The 16,925-nt window shown below is 48.0% G+C and overlaps 1 protein-coding gene across 1 annotated transcript in view; it reads left to right on the plus strand.

Moving 5' to 3' along the window:
- The first annotated feature begins 294 nt into the window (after positions 1-294).
- COL23A1 (collagen type XXIII alpha 1 chain) overlaps positions 295-16,925 on the plus strand; it is a 56,599-nt gene continuing 39,968 nt past the window's right edge. Inside the window, exons 1-3 of the mRNA XM_050962264.1 lie at positions 295-314; positions 3,383-3,409; positions 4,438-4,464. The gene's annotated coding sequence lies outside the window, so the exon portion shown is untranslated. The remainder of the gene's footprint in view (positions 315-3,382; positions 3,410-4,437; positions 4,465-16,925) is intronic.

Here is a 16,925-nt window from a genome sequence, read left to right on the forward strand (position 1 = left end):
CCTGACAGATGTAAGCACCATGCCTGAAGGGAGTCATCTTATTCTTCCCACCGTGCCTTTGTTTCTTTTCACACCCTCTCATACTCTCTATTATATATTACTTGACATCCTTTATTTTATTGTTCTCTTGAGAAATATTATTGAATCTTGAAACAGTGATAAGATCTGTTAATATAATCCACAATGCACTAGATCTAATCTAGAGCCTCTTTTAGAGCATGACTGAAATAGCTGCATTCCCAAATTAATCTCCTTTTGTAATCTGGTATCTTTGCTTCCCTTTTCAGGGGCCCCTTGGTTTGGATGGCAAGCCAGTAAGTAGTGTGTTAAGTGTCAAATGTACCATTTATTTATTTCTAGTTATGCCATGAAACACGTACATGCAGAGCCAAATATTGTAGTAATGGAGCTCTGCATTATAATTATTACAAGGTGCAGTATAGCAAGGTCACTCTGTTTTGTAACACAGACTGATTTTAGGATTTACAAGCTCCTCAATGTATTGGATCCTATAGGCCCTGATCCTGCAAATGGTAGCATCTGGGCAAATTGTAGCACTCAGGTGAAACCCTGTTGACTTCAGTGGGACTAATCACAGTATATAAAGTTCAGCACTTTTGTAAGTTTTTACAGGATCGGGGCCTCTGTGAGCTTTTACTCTGGAAGGTGACTGTAACATAACGCTGTCATTCTGGAGTTCTGTGGTTTTTGAGTCTCAGTGTTATATACAGTGTGCTGAGTTTACAAATAAAAAGATGTACCTTTCTAAGTGCCAGCCCTATAAACTCAACTTGGGACTGGTTGGGAAGCAAAGTTGGGTTCTTTCCTTCTTGAACATAATCTCTGGTAAAGCAAATTATGCCCTCAGTAACATCTGATGAACCCCATTGCTTTCCATGTGTTTGCACAGATTGTTCCTGTAATTGGAACTTAAAAAACAACTCCATTGATGCACTGGAGGGAACAGAATCAAGTGCACACTCTTAGCTGGGTGCTAAGCTGGGAGTAAAAAGTCATAATAAAGTATTTAAACTGCAAAAGTGACCAGTCTTTCTGAATACACACAGTGCTGAGTAGGGGTGTACATTTCTCCAGAGTGGTTTGGAACTGGTCTCAGTGTGCACGATTACTGAAGTAGCATTTTGTGAATTATTGGGATGGGGCACAGTCTGGAATTCATTTTTACACGATGTTCTCTTGACTTCTTTCTTTTGCTTGGAAGCCTATTGGAAATCCAGGTATATGTCTCCTTATTGTCTTTACAAAATCAGAGCCTTTTGGTAACACGCTGACTGAACTTTGGTCAGTTCTGATTTTTTTTCATAAAGGATATTTAAGAACTGTCACTTGTATTTTGTTTTCAAACTGCATTTCCTTCCATGATCACTAGAGGGCTGCATTTGAAATCTTTTCAAGCTACAAATCATTAAGTGACTGTATTGAGAAAGGTAGTAGAGGCTCATTCATTCAGTTGCAAAGTCATTCTAGATATTTTGTTAGCCACTTTGGGAATGTTTCATTATAGCTGCAAATATGCTCTATTTCTGTTGCTATATTAAAAAAAAAGACTAGTGGTAGAAAACAATTGGGGGTGAACCAACCAGTTAGATCAGTACGAGAGTATTTGCCTATTATTCAAACCACTCCAGAATTGAACTTTTTTGAAGTGTCGAAAAAGTTGGTGTTTATTTTTATAGCTATATACACAAAATTAATTTTCTGTGCTGTTCTCAATATTTTTTGGTCTATCTAGAAAAAAAATAGCAGAAGTTTCATGAAAGAGCCAGGTCTCGTGTGTTTTCCAGCACCGTTTTCAGGACACACAAGATGGGATTTTCAAAGGGGCTGAGAGACCTAAGGTCCAGATTCTAAAGGTATCTAGGTGCCAAAAGCTGCAGGTAGGTGCTTCATGGGATTGTCAAAAGCATCTGGGCACCTAACTTCCATTGATTTCCATGGGATTTAGGTGCTTTTGAACATCACAGTTGGCACCTATTTAGGTATCTTAATACCTTTTTAAAATCTGGCCCTAAATGCCTAATTTCCTTTGGCTCCTTGGAAATTTTAGCCAAGAAGTTTGAATAGATTTCCCTAGGCTCCTCTGTTGTCAGCATACACATGGAATCAAATGTTTGCAGGATAAGACTCTGAGTGAGGAGAGGGGCATGAAACCCACGTGTTTTATAGTGTGATCTGCTTTTCTACAGGCCAGTAATTCCTTTGGTCCATGTAGTAAACATCCACCGACATATAGAGAGGCAGGATGTCAGGCTAGATCATCGTAATGGCTGCTTCTGGCCTTAAAATCTATGAATGTCTGTAAGTAGGAGGTCCATGTGTAGAGCAAATATAGGCTATAACCCTGATCTTGCAACAGGCTCCAGAGGCAGACCTCTAAATCCCCTGCAATGTGGCTCTTTGCATCCATCAGCATGGACTCTCCTGCAGAATTACAGCTCATGGTCCATACTTGTTGTTCTCAGGTTTTTTCCCCACCAGAAATGTTTGATGGTTAATTTTTTTCTTTAAAAAATAAAATAAAATTACAGGGTTTTCTTGGCCTAAAGGGAGAACAAGTGAATCTGATTTTTCTCTTTCCAAATCATATTAATTTCTTTAGCAGTAATGCTTTTAATTTCAACAAATGTTGAAAATGTTTTAAAAAAAAACCTCACTTTTTTGGTCCTTAAGGAAGAGAGGGGGAGGGGGAGAAAGAAAAACATAGCAATAGACTTAGACTGGAACCATTTTACATACTCTGAACCCACCACACGCTTTGGTGGCAGTGGGAATGGTTACTGGATGTGAATATCTTGAAGTAGGTTTGAAGAGCCAGCCCCTTCTGGCTTTTGCCCATTCCTACAGAGAACACATGGGAATAGAAAAAAGGCAAATGTGGTTTTAAAAAAAATATCCAAACCCAAGAAACTAGGGGCCCGGGTTGTGCAACATGCTGAGCATTCTGCTGTCCAATGGGATCTGGCCTTAAATTAGCAAAACCCTAAGGCAAAAGAAGACCCATAAATTAAAAGAAGAAACAGAAACCACAAACACGTACAACATGCAGTACAGGATCCATTCTCCTCTCTGTGCGTGTGTTGATGTTGATGGTCAGAAGTTAAATTCAAGCCCCAAGGCTGGAAGAGACTCCTCTGGGGAGGCAAAAACCAAACGGGAAGGAAAAGCAAACATAGCCCATCAAATGGCTATACTGAGACCAAGCCGCTCCTGAGCTTGTCCATGGAATGCTCTTGAAAATAAGGGGCCAGCACTACGGCCCGAGGCCAGACTTGCAGCGAATGGACTGTTAAGACACTAGAGCAAAGACGTGTGTGCTGATCATATATGCTGCTTTCTTATTCTGCTCTCACTTTATTTACAGGGACCTCCCGGACCAAAAGGGGAAAAGGTAAAGACTAAACTCACCAAAATGCATCTTTTAAAAGCCCTCTACAGTGCATTAACAAATACTTATTGTTTCCTGGGCACTGGGATTTTTTTAGTTAAGAATACCTAATATGGTAGAGTCCTGTCTTCTAATTGTTTCATGGTGGCGCATGGAGCCATAAGGCTAAATTCTCCCTTTACCTTGGCAAAATCCATGGAAGGGACAAAGTTACAGCAGGAAATGCTCTGAAATGGCAGGGCAGAAATAGTGTCACACTCTCTTCAGCGGGGGAAAGAATTAGCAGATGCTAACTATTCCAAGCATATAAGCATCCCCATACAACTTGAGACATCCACATGCCGTCCTTTTCTCCAGCAGCGCAGATAGCTTAGTGGTTGTGCTCTCCTATTTCCATGTTATGCTCTATCTCCCCCACTGAGAGTTAGAAAAGCCATGGAAAGGTGGCTACTGTTACAAAACTATCTTAGACCAGGCACCATTTTTCCATATAGGTTACAGGCAGTGGCTGTGGGAGCCTAAGAAATGGAAAATACCTGAAGTATCTGCTCATCTCTTGCCAATGCAGAATTGTTCCCTGTCGCCTTGTCCGGCCTGGTTTTGAATGAGTTAAGCTATGGGCAGGGGTGGCTCCAGGCACCAGCACACCAAGCGCGTGCCTGGGGCGGCCTGCCGGTTGCTGTGAGGGCAGCAGTCAGGCTGCCTTCGGCAGGCTGCTTGTAGGAGGTCCAGCGGTCCCGCAGTTTCAACAGCAATTCAGCAGCGGGTACTCTGAAGGCACGGGACCGGTGGAGCTCCCGCAGGCATGCCGCCGAATCCACGTTACCAGCGGACCTCCCGCAGGCATGCCGCCGAAAGCCGCCTGTCTGCCATGCTTGGGGGGGCAAAATACATAGAGCCGCCGCTGGCTATGGGGCTCTTGCCATTTCCCTGGGTGTACCATTCCACAGTCTACTGGCCTTGCACTCTGTCTTGCATGTATGAGATTTGAACTCTAATTGCTGTACCTTGCTGTTTTGTGTGACATGTAGGGTGAACAAGGGGACGTCGGCCCAAGGGTAAGTACCAATAGCACTCACTTGTTTTTCTAAAACACAACCAAACCCCATTATGATAAAGGAAAGCAAATCTATGTGTAATATTTGTCAGTGCAAGCTATAATGCAGTGAAGATTCAGAAAACATTGTATTCTACCATCAGTATTGATTCTTGGGCATCATTTTTTTCCCCCAGATAATTATGGACTGGAGACATGAAAGCTTTAGTTAAGAACCTTCAGTCCTATGAGCCCAGGTCACTTTTGTATTGGTTTCCCATTACTAGATCTTCTTTTGTTTGAGAAAAGAGAACAAAGAAATACCGTCAGCTTCCATGTTTCAGTTGAGACAACTATTGTTCTTTATTTGTAGTGTGGTCATACCTAGAGTCATCAGTCAGGGATCAGGGCCCTCTCTGTGCTAGACACTGTACCCATACGTATAGTGAAAGACTCTATTCCCGCCCTACAGAGTTTACAATGTAAGTATTTGATGAGAGGCAGCAAGTAGATACAACAGACACATGTGGCAGTATGAGGTACCAGTGAGGTTATTGGTGTTATAATCTCTCCGTGTCTCTCCCATTCTTGTGGATTCATTCTGTGATCTATTCTCACTCACTTATAATTGCTCTGAACTGTCTCTGATTGAGGATAAAGGTAACCAGCCCAAGTGAGGAGACAGAAAAGTTTCTGCCATAACTTATGGAAATTAATGACCTGTTGTGGGAATGACACAAACGCCTATTGTTTCTAACCTGTGAAGTAAGTCATTTACAATAGAACAGCGTAGGTTCCTTCAACAAATATATGGGATCAATCCTCTAACTAGAATGGAGCAGCTGGTTACAGGTATAGTAAGTGAAGGATCAACATGTCAAGAAATAAGACATGATGTGGTGTGGGTGCCATCAGACATGTGCTTTCCACAGTACTATGTTTTACTCAAGTGAGTAAAAGTTTAATTAGCCTGCAATGTATAGAGAGAGGCTGAGCTGGAGTTCCTATGTCTGCTGGATGTGCCTGGGAATGCTCAACGTTGTGAAATTAGTGTGCACCTCTCTAAGCCTAGAGGCTGACACAGAGTGAGTAACTTAGGAGTTGGCTGTTGGAAGATGGCTCGGTTGCTGCTTTGATGTGTGGTTTCTTGGAATCTTCTTTTTGTGTTTAAATGCAGGGTAAGCATTTTGCTAAGGAAACCCGTATAGGTCCTTCCTGATTGTTAAATATACAACATTCTCCTTTGCACCGCTGTGTTCAGACTGAGTCTCTCTTACATTCTGGCGGCTTTCCTTCGAGGCTGGAAGAGGTGGTTGTTAGTGGTTCTGTCACTTTAAGAAGATCCAGGACCCAGGCTTCCTCCAAACTCTACATCTGTGGAGTCTCGGAATATGCCACGCCACTCTGATTGTAGTACACAGTTAATATTATCATTTTAACAAAGAGTATGGGCAGAGTATTATCATTTTAACAAAGAGTATTAATTACTGATGGGTAGGAACCATGTGAGCTGGTCACAGTCTGCACATAGGGAGCAGAGAAACAAATTCCCGCCAATTATGAGATCACAATCAAAGATGCATAGGCCTTGAAAAAAATCGCAACAAAATGAGGGCTGCTCAGCTATCCAGCAGAATGTGGTAGGTGGACCCTTGAGATTCAGAAGTGAACTTTGGTTTGCAGTTGCTAGGATCGGTGTGCTCAGCAGGAAGGGTAGAGTCTATACCAACACCTCTCTGCTGTATTGGGAGTAGGCATCCAGAGGGAGTGGTGTCCATCCCCCAGAGGAACGAGCAGCAATCACAATGTAGGGACATGAAGGAGAGAAGAGTGGATAAAGTGAAGAGGCCTGAAAAGGGGAGGGAACTTTATACCACCGAAGTGGCTTTTCCATATTACCCAATTAAATGAACACTTGTGTGGTAATTACTCTGTTACTGCACAGCACTGTCTGTGGGAAGTGTATTGTGAGGATATGCCAGGGGTAGGCAACCTATGGCACGTGTGCCAAAGGCAGCACATAAGTTGATTTTCAGTGGCACTCACACTACCCAGGTCCTGCCGGTCTGGGGGGCTCTGAATTTTAATTTAATTTTAAATGAAGCTTCTTAAACATTTTAAAAACCTTATTTACTTTACATACAACAGTAGTTTAGTTATATTATAGACTTATAGAAAGAGACCTTCTAAAAACGTTTAAAATGTATTACTGGCACACGAAACCTTAAAGTGAATAAATGACGACTCGGCACACCACTTCTAAAAGGTTGCAAACCCCTGGGATACGCTATCATTGTCTGTCTAGAACAACAGTTTCTAGGGAAATTGATGGTTGATTTGCAGAGTTCCCTTTTGTTTCCTCACAAGCTTATTCTTGGGAACTTGCTGCAATGAACTGTGTTCTGCAGCAGAAGTGTTTTAGGTGTGTGTCTGAGGGGGAAGACAGAGCCCCTGTTAAACTGAGCCAGCAGACTATTAGAATTAAATTTGAGTGCACCTTAAAAAGGGTTTAAAGCTCTGGTGGATCTTGTCACCGTGCAGTTGTGGATTCTGGTATTTTGTGATAGGGTCTTTCTGCATCGCTGGGGTGAAGAATGAAATTTTTTCTTTATTTACAAACAAAATTATTAGGGCTGTCTATTAATCATCGTTAACTCATGAGTAATCAGTTTAAATCGCACTGTTAAACAATAGGATACCAATTTAAATTTATTAAATATTTTGGATGTTTTTCTATATTTTCAATATATTAAATTCTGTATTGTAATTGAAATCAGTGTGTATTGTTTCTTATAAATATTTGCACTGAAAAAATGATAAACAAAAGAAATAGTATTTTTCAGTTCACCTCATGCAAGTACTGTAGTGCTGTCCCTTTGTCATGAAAGTGCATAATTGCACTCAAAACCAAAACAATGTAAAACTTCAGAGCCTACAGAGTCCACTCAATCCTACTTCTTGTTCAGACAATTGCTAAGACAAACAAGTTTGTTTACATTTACAGGAGATACTGCTGCCGTCTTCTTATTAACAATGTCACCAGAAAGTGAGAACAGGCATTTCATGGCACTTTTGTAGTTAATGTTGCAAGGTATTTATGTGCTGGGTATGCTAAACATTCGTATGCCCCTTCATGCTTCAGCACCGCTCCAGAGGACATGCTTCCATGCTGATGACGCTCATTAAAAAAATCATGTGTTAATTAAATTTGTGACTGAACTCCTTGGGGGAGAATTATGTCTCCTGCTCTGTTTTACCTGCATTCTGCCATATATTTCACATTCTAGAGTCTGGGATGATGACCCAACACATGTTGTTCATTTTAAGAACACTTTTGCTGCAGATTTCACAAAACGCAAAGAAGATACCAATGTGAGATTTCTAAAGATAGCTACAGCACTCAACCCAGGGTTTAAGAATCTGAAGTGCCTTCACAAAACTGAGAGGGGCGAGGTGTGGCCCATGCTTTCAGATGTCTTAAAAGAGCAATACTCCAATTGAGAAACTACAGACCCAAATTACCAAAAAAGAAAATCAACCTTCTGCTGGTGGCATCTGACTCAGATAATGAAAATGAACATGTGTCGGTCCGCATTACTTTGGATTCTTATTGAGCAGAACCCTTCATCAGCATGGATGCATGTCCCCTGGAATGATGATTGAAGCATGAAGGGGCATACGAATCTTTAGCACATCTGGCACTTAAATTTCTTGCAACACTGGCTACAACAGTGCCATGAGAACACCTGTTCTCACCTGCAGATGACATTGTAAACAGGAAGCATGCAACATTATCTCCTGCAAATGTAAACAAACTTGTTTGTCTGAGCGATTGGATGAATGAGAAGTAGGACTGAGTGGACTTGCAGGCTCTCAAATTTTACATTGTTTTATTTTTGAATGCAGGTTTTTTGTACACAATTCTACATTCATAAGTTCAACTTTCATGATAAAAAGATTGCACTACAGTACTTGTATTAAGTGAATTGAAAAAAATGATTTCTTTTGGTTTTTTACAGTGCAAATACTTATAATCAAAAATAAATATAAAGTGAGCATTGTACACTTTGTATTCTGTGTTGTAGTTGAAATCAATATACTTGAAAATGTAGAAAACACCCAAAGATATTTAAATAAATGGTATTCTACTATTGTTTAACAGTGTGATTAATCACAGTTGATTTTTTTTAATCGCTTGACAACCCTAAAAATTATATAAACTCCTCCTGTATAACTCAGAGGTGAGATCAGGTTACCAGGAATACACTTACTGGCTATGTGTGATGAGAAAGAGACGTAGGAATGATCTTTGGTTTTTTTTCTCATCCTCATGAGGAATATTTTGCTTTATTTGACATGGTGCAGAGATAATTGCTTGTTAAATGTTTACTGAAAGTTCTGAATCAGAGCTAAAAAGTTTAGGGCTTCTTCTGACAAGGTGCTGTGGAACTCGGCATTCAGCAGAATCAGGCTCCTAAGGTTGGATGTCATTTTATAAATCTACCTGGTGTCACAGTGACTGAGGTAAACTGACAATTCAGGGTAAAATTTTCGAAGGCTCCTAAGTCAGTTGGGAGCTTGTTGCATTTTTCAAAAGTGTCTCCTAAGTGCCCAAGTCAAAGTTTCATTGACTTTTAAATGAAGATTTAGGCTCCTAAGTTACTTAGGTCCTTTTGAAATGCTTAACCCGCCATCCTTAAAACACCTAGAGCAGATTTGGATTCCAAGATTTGTTCTTTTTCTCTTTGGATGAAGTTCACCCCTGTGCAGAGGGTCAGCACCAGGCTTAGGCACCATTTAAATTCCCACCCAAGTCCTCAAAATATGGTCTAAGTGGGGTGTGAGCCTTGGCTTGGATGTGGTTTTCTACCCTTTGACCCTGATTCCAGATTAAGAACTCTGTGGCTCTGAACAGAAACACCAGTCTGTCCAAATAGAAACCCATAATGGCCTACATGGACCACAATGCAAGATCAGGGCCTATGTGAATTACAGAAGAGATTATTATTAAGGCCAGAAGGGACAACTATGACCATTGTCTGACCTCCTAGAGAACACAGGCTGGAGAACCTTACCCAGTAACGTTGACATCCACCCCCATAGCTTCTCTTTGTGCTATAGTATATGTTGTAGAAAGATATCCAGTCTTGTCTTAAAGACTGCAAGTGATGGAGAATCCACCACAAGCCTGGGTAACTTGTTCCGGTGGTTAGTCACCTGTAGTGTAAAAATTGCACCTTCTGGTTAGTCTGAATTTGTCTAGCTTCATCTTCCAATCATTGGATCTCATTATGCTTTTTTCTGCTAGATTAAAAAAGTGCCAAACAAACAAGGAGATCCTGTCTGACAAGAGAAAAACACAAAGGAGTCTAGTGATTGACGAGGTTTGACTCTCCAATGAGCTGCTCTGCTTTTTTCTGGAGTGTCGTGGTGGTGGATTAACTACAAAACCTCCTGAGTGATTGTGCAGCAGTTGTCTTATATAACTAAAAATAGGCTGAAAACAATTCACAGATGTTGTCAATTACATGTAAAAACAATGTGCATTCAGAAGTGTCTGTGTTATGAAATATGTTTGTGCCCCAATTTCTCAATGTGTTATGTGCCTGGGGAATCCCTGGCTCTGGGGCTCGGCAGCACAGTTAAGCAATCAGATTCTGGTGCTAAAAGTTTGTGGTTCACAAATAAATCAGATGTGTCTGGGTTTCTAAGGCACTTACTGCTCAGGATCTCTGTTCCTGTCCCTAAAACTTACTGTCCTTTGATACCATCTGGCCTAGAGTAGTTCTGTTTCCATAACTTAGTCTGTATTGTATCAGAGGGGCAGCCGTGTTAGTCTGGATCTGTAAAAAGCGACAGAGAGTCCTGTGGCACCTTATAGACTAACAGACATATTGGAGCATGAGCTTTCGTGGGTGAATACCCACTTCGTTAGACGCATGTTGTGGAAATTTCCAGAAGCAGGTAATTTCCATGACATGCATCCGACGAAGTGGGTATTCACCCACGAAAGCTCATGCTCCAAAACGTCTGTTAGTCATAAGGTGCCACAGGACTCTGTTGCTTTTTAGTCTATTATCTCTACTTTCTCAGTGGTAACTTTGTTTCTTCTTCGAGTGATTGCTCACATCCATTCCAGTTAGGTGTGCGCGCCGTGCGTGCACGTTCGTCGGAAACTTTTTACCCTAGCAACTCCAGTGGGCCGGCAGGTCGCCCCCTGGAGTGGCGCCGCCATGGCGCCCAATATATATCCCTGCCGGCCCACCCGCTCCTCAGTTCCTTCTTACCGCCGTGTCGGTCGTTGGACCTGTGGAGCGCGGCATAGCTGTCCTCCACGTCCCTAGCTCTCCTTGTTCTCTATCGTTATCTCTATTGTAGTTGTTAATTAGATTGTTAAGTGTAGATAGTAGTAGTTAAGTGATAAGTAGTTTGTAAATAGTTCTTCGCCGGGGGCTTAGCCCTTCCCGGCACCTGGCACTGGGCTCATGCCTGGTTCGCCGGGCTTCAAGCAGTGTGCGGCCTGCAAGAAGCCCATGCCTACCAGCGATCCCCACGACGCGTGCCTGAAGTGCCTGGGGGAATCGCACAGATCCGACAAGTGCCGCCTCTGCAAGGCTTTTAAGCCAAGGACTAAGAAGGAGAGGGATCAAAGGCTCCGGACTCTCCTTATGGAGGCGGCACTTGACCCGGCGGCTTCGCAGGCCGTGATGTCGGCGCCGGCACCGGATCGCACCGGCACCGAGAAGACTCCCCGGCACCGACCTTCTCCGGCACCGGGGACAGAGCCTAGGCCGTCGAAGTCCATTACTCCGGCCAGGCAGACCCGAGTGGAGCGCCCGGCCTCAACATCGGCCGCGGCGCCGCCGGCACCGTCGACTCCGGGCCCGGCGGGTCCGTCGAGTCCGGTGCCGCCAAGCTCCCCCATGACATCTGGGGTCGAGATAGTGGTGCCATCCACACCAGAGACCTTCGCCTCGGCACGGGACCTCATAGCCATGACCGAGCCCACTCAGCTACCACCCCCGGTACCTCCGGTGCGGGTCGTGTCCAGAGGCAAGCCTATGATGTCGGCACCGTCTCGGGACTCACGTTCTCGATCCAGGTCCCGACGTCACGGTCGCTCCAGATCCCGCCGCCGCTCGCAGTCCCGGCACCGCTCCCCTCAGCGGTACCGGTCGCACTCGCGGCGCCGGTCGACATCGAGACGATCGCGGTCAGACTCCAGCCGCCGTTACCGGCACCGCGATTGCAGGAGCCGATCCAGACATTATTCGCCGCACCGGTCGACCTCCCGGCGCCGAGCTGGTGGCAGGTCCCGGTCCCGGTCGACCTCCCGGCACCGAACCGGTGGCAGGTCCCGATCCCGGCACCGAAGCGGCGCCCGGTACCGGTCCAGATCCCGGCACCGTGACAGAACCCGGTCCCGGTCCCGGCACCGATACGACTCCCGGCACCGGTCCCCGGCACCGAGAAGATCGCCCGTGCCGGCCCGCGCGGACCCTTACCATCCAGGGTCCGCCCCGCCATGGCCCTCTAGACAGCCCTCCGTGTCTTCATTAACGGACAGTGGGTACGCGCTGGGCACCGACCGGCAGGCGGCGCTGTTCAGTGAGCCTCCACAGCAGGACCAAGGCCCGCAGCAATGGGGTTTCTGGACACCCTGGGCATATCATCAGGCCCAGGGCCCCCAGCAGCTCCCTGCTAGGCCGGCGACTGCGGAGCGCAGGGCACCTGAAGCCTCGTTGTCTCGCCCCCCTCCCTCCCCGGATGGGGAGGAAGGGTCCAAGCATCAAGACTCCGCTTTGGCTCCTGAGGCAGAGGCGAGGGCCGAGGGAGACCCCCCATTAGACACTCTCTTGCCGGGGGTCTCCTCATCCTCCTCCCCGGATGAAGCGGTGGCTGGGACCTCCTCCAACAGCCCCCCCCCGCTGGACCTCAGGGCGCACCAGGACCTCCTCAGGCGAGTAGCCCGAAATCTGAGTCTGCAAGCCGAGGAGGTCTCGGAGGTAGAGGACCCTATTGTGACCATCCTCTCGGCAGACGCTCCCACTAGGGTCGCCCTGCCGTTCATACGAACCATCCAGGCCAACGCCAACACCATCTGGCAGTCTCCGGCCTCCATTCCTCCCACTGCGAAGGGCGTCGAGAGGAAGTACATGGCTCCTTCTAAGGGCTACGAGTACCTCCACGTACACCCGACTCCGTGTTCCCTGGTGGTCCAATCCGTCAACGATAAAGAGCGTCACGGCCAGGAGGCTCCAGCCCCCAAATCCAGGGAGGCCAGGCGGATGGATCTCCTCGGCCGTAAGGTGTACTCGGCTGGGGCGCTGCAGCTCAGGGTCTCCAACCAGCAGGCCCTGTTAAGCAGATACGCCTTCAACTCCTGGGTGGCAGCAGATAAATTCAAGGAGCTGCTGCCACAAGATGCTCGTCAGGAGTTTACGGCCATCTTAGAGGAAGGCAAGAAGGTCGCACGCACGTCCTTGCAAGCCTCGTTGGACGCTGCGGATTCGGCTGCCCGTACCCTCGCGTCGGGTGTAACAATGCGTCGCCTCTCCTGGCTGCAGGTTTCCGGCCTTCTGCCGGAGCTCCAGCACACTATACAGGACCTTCCTTTCGAAGGCCAAGGATTATTCTCGGACAAGACAGACCCCAGACTCAAGAGTCTGAAAGACAACCGAGTCATCATGCGGTCACTTGGGATGCACACACCTGTGACGCAACGCAGACCCTTCCGGCCGCAGCAACAACAACAACAGCGCAGGCCGTATTCCCAGTTCCGCCAGCGGCAGGACCTTAACAGGCGCCGCGGCAGGAACGGAAGGCGCAGGCACTCGGGGAACCAAGGGGGGCAAAACCAAGGCTCCTCTAAGCCCCCGCCCGGACCCAAGCCTTCATTTTGAAGGTGCGCCCGAGGGCGCAGTAACAGTTTCCCCAATGGATCCTTTCCCCCCGTTTTCCAACCGCCTTTCGTTTTTCCTCCCAGCGTGGTCCCTAATAACATCAGACCGCTGGGTCTTACGCACGGTGCAGTCGGGATACCGCCTGCAGTTTGTTTCATTTCCTCCTCCCCGCCCCCCTTCCTCGTCCCTCTTCAGGGACCCCTCTCACGAGCAATTCCTTCGGCAGGAGGTGCAGACGCTCCTCGGCAAAGGAGCTATAGAGGCGGTGCCGGAGAACGAGAAAGGCAAGGGGTTTTATTCCCGCTACTTTCTGATCCCCAAGGCCAAGGGAGGCCTCAGGCCTATCCTCGACCTGCGAGAGCTCAACAAGTACCTGGTGAAGTTGAAGTTCCGCATGGTTTCCTTGGGGACCATTATCCCATCCCTGGATCCGGGAGACTGGTACGCCGCCCTCGACATGCAGGACGCGTATTTTCACATTGCTCTCTGGCCACCCCACAGACGTTTCCTTCGCTTCGTTGTGGGGTCTCTGCATTACCAATTTGCAGTCCTCCCATTTGGCTTGTCCACGGCCCCGAGAGTGTTTACGACATGCATGGCAGTTGTTGTGGCGCAGCTTCGGCGCAGTCGTATCCACGTGTTCCCGTATCTGGACGATTGGTTGATTCGGGGCACGTCGGAACAACAAGTCTGCAGCCATGTCCGTGTGATCACCGACATGTTCGCCACTCTGGGCCTCTTGGTGAACACAGACAAGTCCACCCTGGCCCCCACACAAAGGGTGGAATTCATCGGGGCCGTCCTGGACGCCACTGTGGGCAGGGCCTTGCTGCCATTGCAGCGGTTCCAGGCCTTGTCGGCAATCGTGCAACGGCTACAGACAGCCCCCTTGACGTCAGTGAGGACGTGTCTAACCCTGTTAGGCCACATGGCGGCCTGTACTTTCGTGACCAATTACGCTCGGCTCCGCATGAGGCCACTCCAGTTGTGGCTCATCAGTCATTACAGGCCGACAAGACAGCCACTAGATATGTTAATCACGATCCCCCAGAGGGTCTTAGACTCTCTCGGCTGGTGGCTGGACCAGTCAGTGTTGTGTGCGGGTCTCCCCTTCCACCCATCTCAGCCCTCGGTGTCCCTAACAACAGATGCCTCAGATCTCGGCTGGGGGGCCCACGCAGGGACCCTGAGGACGCAGGGCCTGTGGTCCCAGGAGGAGGTGGGGCTACACATCAACATGCGGGAGTTGAGAGCAGTCCGTCTTGCTTGTCAAACGTTCTGTCATCAGCTCCAGGGTCGTTGTGTCGCGGTGTTCACCGACAACACGACGACCATGTATTATATCAACAAGCAGGGCGGCACCAGATCCTCCTCCCTGTGCCACGAGGCGATACGACTCTGGGACTTTTGTGTAGCCCACTCCATTCACCTCATGGCTTCCTTCCTTCCCGGAGTACGGAACACGCTGGCGGATCGATTGAGCAGATCCTTCCTGTCACACGAGTGGTCCCTTCGCCCAGACGTCGCCCTCTCCATCTTCCGGAGGTGGGGTTATCCCCGGGTGGACCTCTTCGCGTCCAAGGGGAACAGGAAGTGCCAAGCGTTCTGCTCCTTTCAGGGCAGGGAGCCCGGGTCGATAGCGGATGCCTTCCTCATCCAGTGGTCGACCCACCTGTACTATGCGTTTCCCCCCATTCCCGTTGGTCCACAGGGTCCTTCTGAAGGTGCGCAGGGACAGGGCTCACGTGATCATGGTAGCCCCGGCATGGCCCAGACAGCACTGGTACCCCATGCTGCTGGACCTGACCATAGCCGACCCAATTCCCCTGCCCCTTCATCCGGACCTCATTACCCAGGAGCACGGGACCCTCTGTCACCCGGACCTGCAGTCGCTGCACCTAGCGGCGTGGCTCCTGCGTGGCTGACTGGCTCTGAGCTGCGCTGTTCCACGCCGGTGAGGGAGGTGCTCTTGGGCAGCAGGAAGCCGTCCACAAGAGCGACATATTTGGCCAAATGGAAGCGCTTCTCCTATTGGTGCGTGGAGAGAAATCTCCGCCCTATGGAAGTTTCAGTAGCCGACATCTTAGACTACATTTGGTCCCTCAAAGGGCAAGGTCTGGCCATATCGTCGTTACGAGTCCACCTAGCAGCTATCTCCACCTTTCACCCGGGTGCGGATGGTCGCTCTGTTTTTTCCCACCCGACGGTGTCTAGATTCCTTAAGGGGCTGGAACGTTTATACCCTAACGTCCGTCCCCCTGCTCCAACCTGGGATCTTAACCTGGTGTTGTCCCGGCTCATGGGGCCCCCCTTTGAGCCGTTAGCTACTTGCTCCCTGCTTTACCTCTCTTGGAAGACGGCCTTTCTAGTAGCTATCACCTCAGCTAGACGGGTGTCGGACCTCCGGGCTCTTGTGGTAGACCCCCCCATATACGGTCTTCCACGAGGACAAGGTGCAGCTGAGACCACACCCTGCTTTTCTCCCCAAGGTGGTCTCAGCCTTCCACGTCAACCAAGAGATATTCCTCCCGGTTTTTTTCCCGCAACCTCACTCCTCAGGCAGGGAGCAGCAGCTCCACTCGCTTGATGTCCGTAGGGCTCTTGCGTTTTACGTGGAGAGGACTAAGCCCTTCCGCAAATCCCCCCAGCTTTTCGTGGCAGTAGCGGACCGCATGAAAGGGCTTCCTATCTCCTCCCAGAGGTTATCCTCTTGGGTAACGTCCTGCATCAGGACCTGCTACGACTTGGCCCACGTCCCTACGGGCCGTGTGACTGCGCATTCTACCAGGGCGCAGGCGTCGTCGCTGGCTTTCCTTGCCCGTGTGCCCATCCAGGAAATCTTGTCGGGCAGCGACCTGGTCATCGGTCCACACCTTTGCTTCCCACTACGCCCTGGTCCAGCAGTCTAGAGAGGATGCGGCCTTCGGATCTGCTGTGCTCCATGCCGCGACTTCTCGCTCCGACCCCACCGCCTAGGTATGGCTTGGGATTCACCTAACTGGAATGGATGTGAGCAATCACTCGAAGAAGAAAAGGCGGTTACTCACCTTTGTAACTGTTGTTCTTCGAGATGTGTTGCTCACATCCATTCCACACCCGCCCTCCTTCCCCACTGTCGGAGTCGCCGGCAAGAAGGAACCGAGGAGCGGGTGGGCCGGCAGGGATATATATTGGGCGCCATGGCGGCGCCACTCCAGGGGGCGACCTGCCGGCCCACTGGAGTTGCTAGGGTAAAAAGTTTCCGACGAACGTGCACGCGCGGCGCGCACACCTAACTGGAATGGATGTGAGCAACACATCTCGAAGAACAACAGTTACAAAGGTGAGTAACCGTCTTTTCCTAGCTGATAGAGGAAGCTGTGTCACAGCTCTGCATGATGATAATCAAAAAGAATCAGATAGAATAAATAATTGATGGTAATAATCAAAAAGGATAAATAACTGGTAATGTATCCAATAAGAGCCTGATCTGTAAAACATCATGGCTGGGAAAAGGGCCTATTTAATGTAAAGCTTAATACAAAAATAGTATCGCTATGTTGAGTATGGAAAGACTAGAAAAAATAAATACTCATGAATA

This window comes from Gopherus flavomarginatus, chromosome 7 (genome assembly GCF_025201925.1).
Source record: "Gopherus flavomarginatus isolate rGopFla2 chromosome 7, rGopFla2.mat.asm, whole genome shotgun sequence".
Classification (NCBI taxonomy): domain Eukaryota; kingdom Metazoa; phylum Chordata; order Testudines; family Testudinidae; genus Gopherus; species Gopherus flavomarginatus.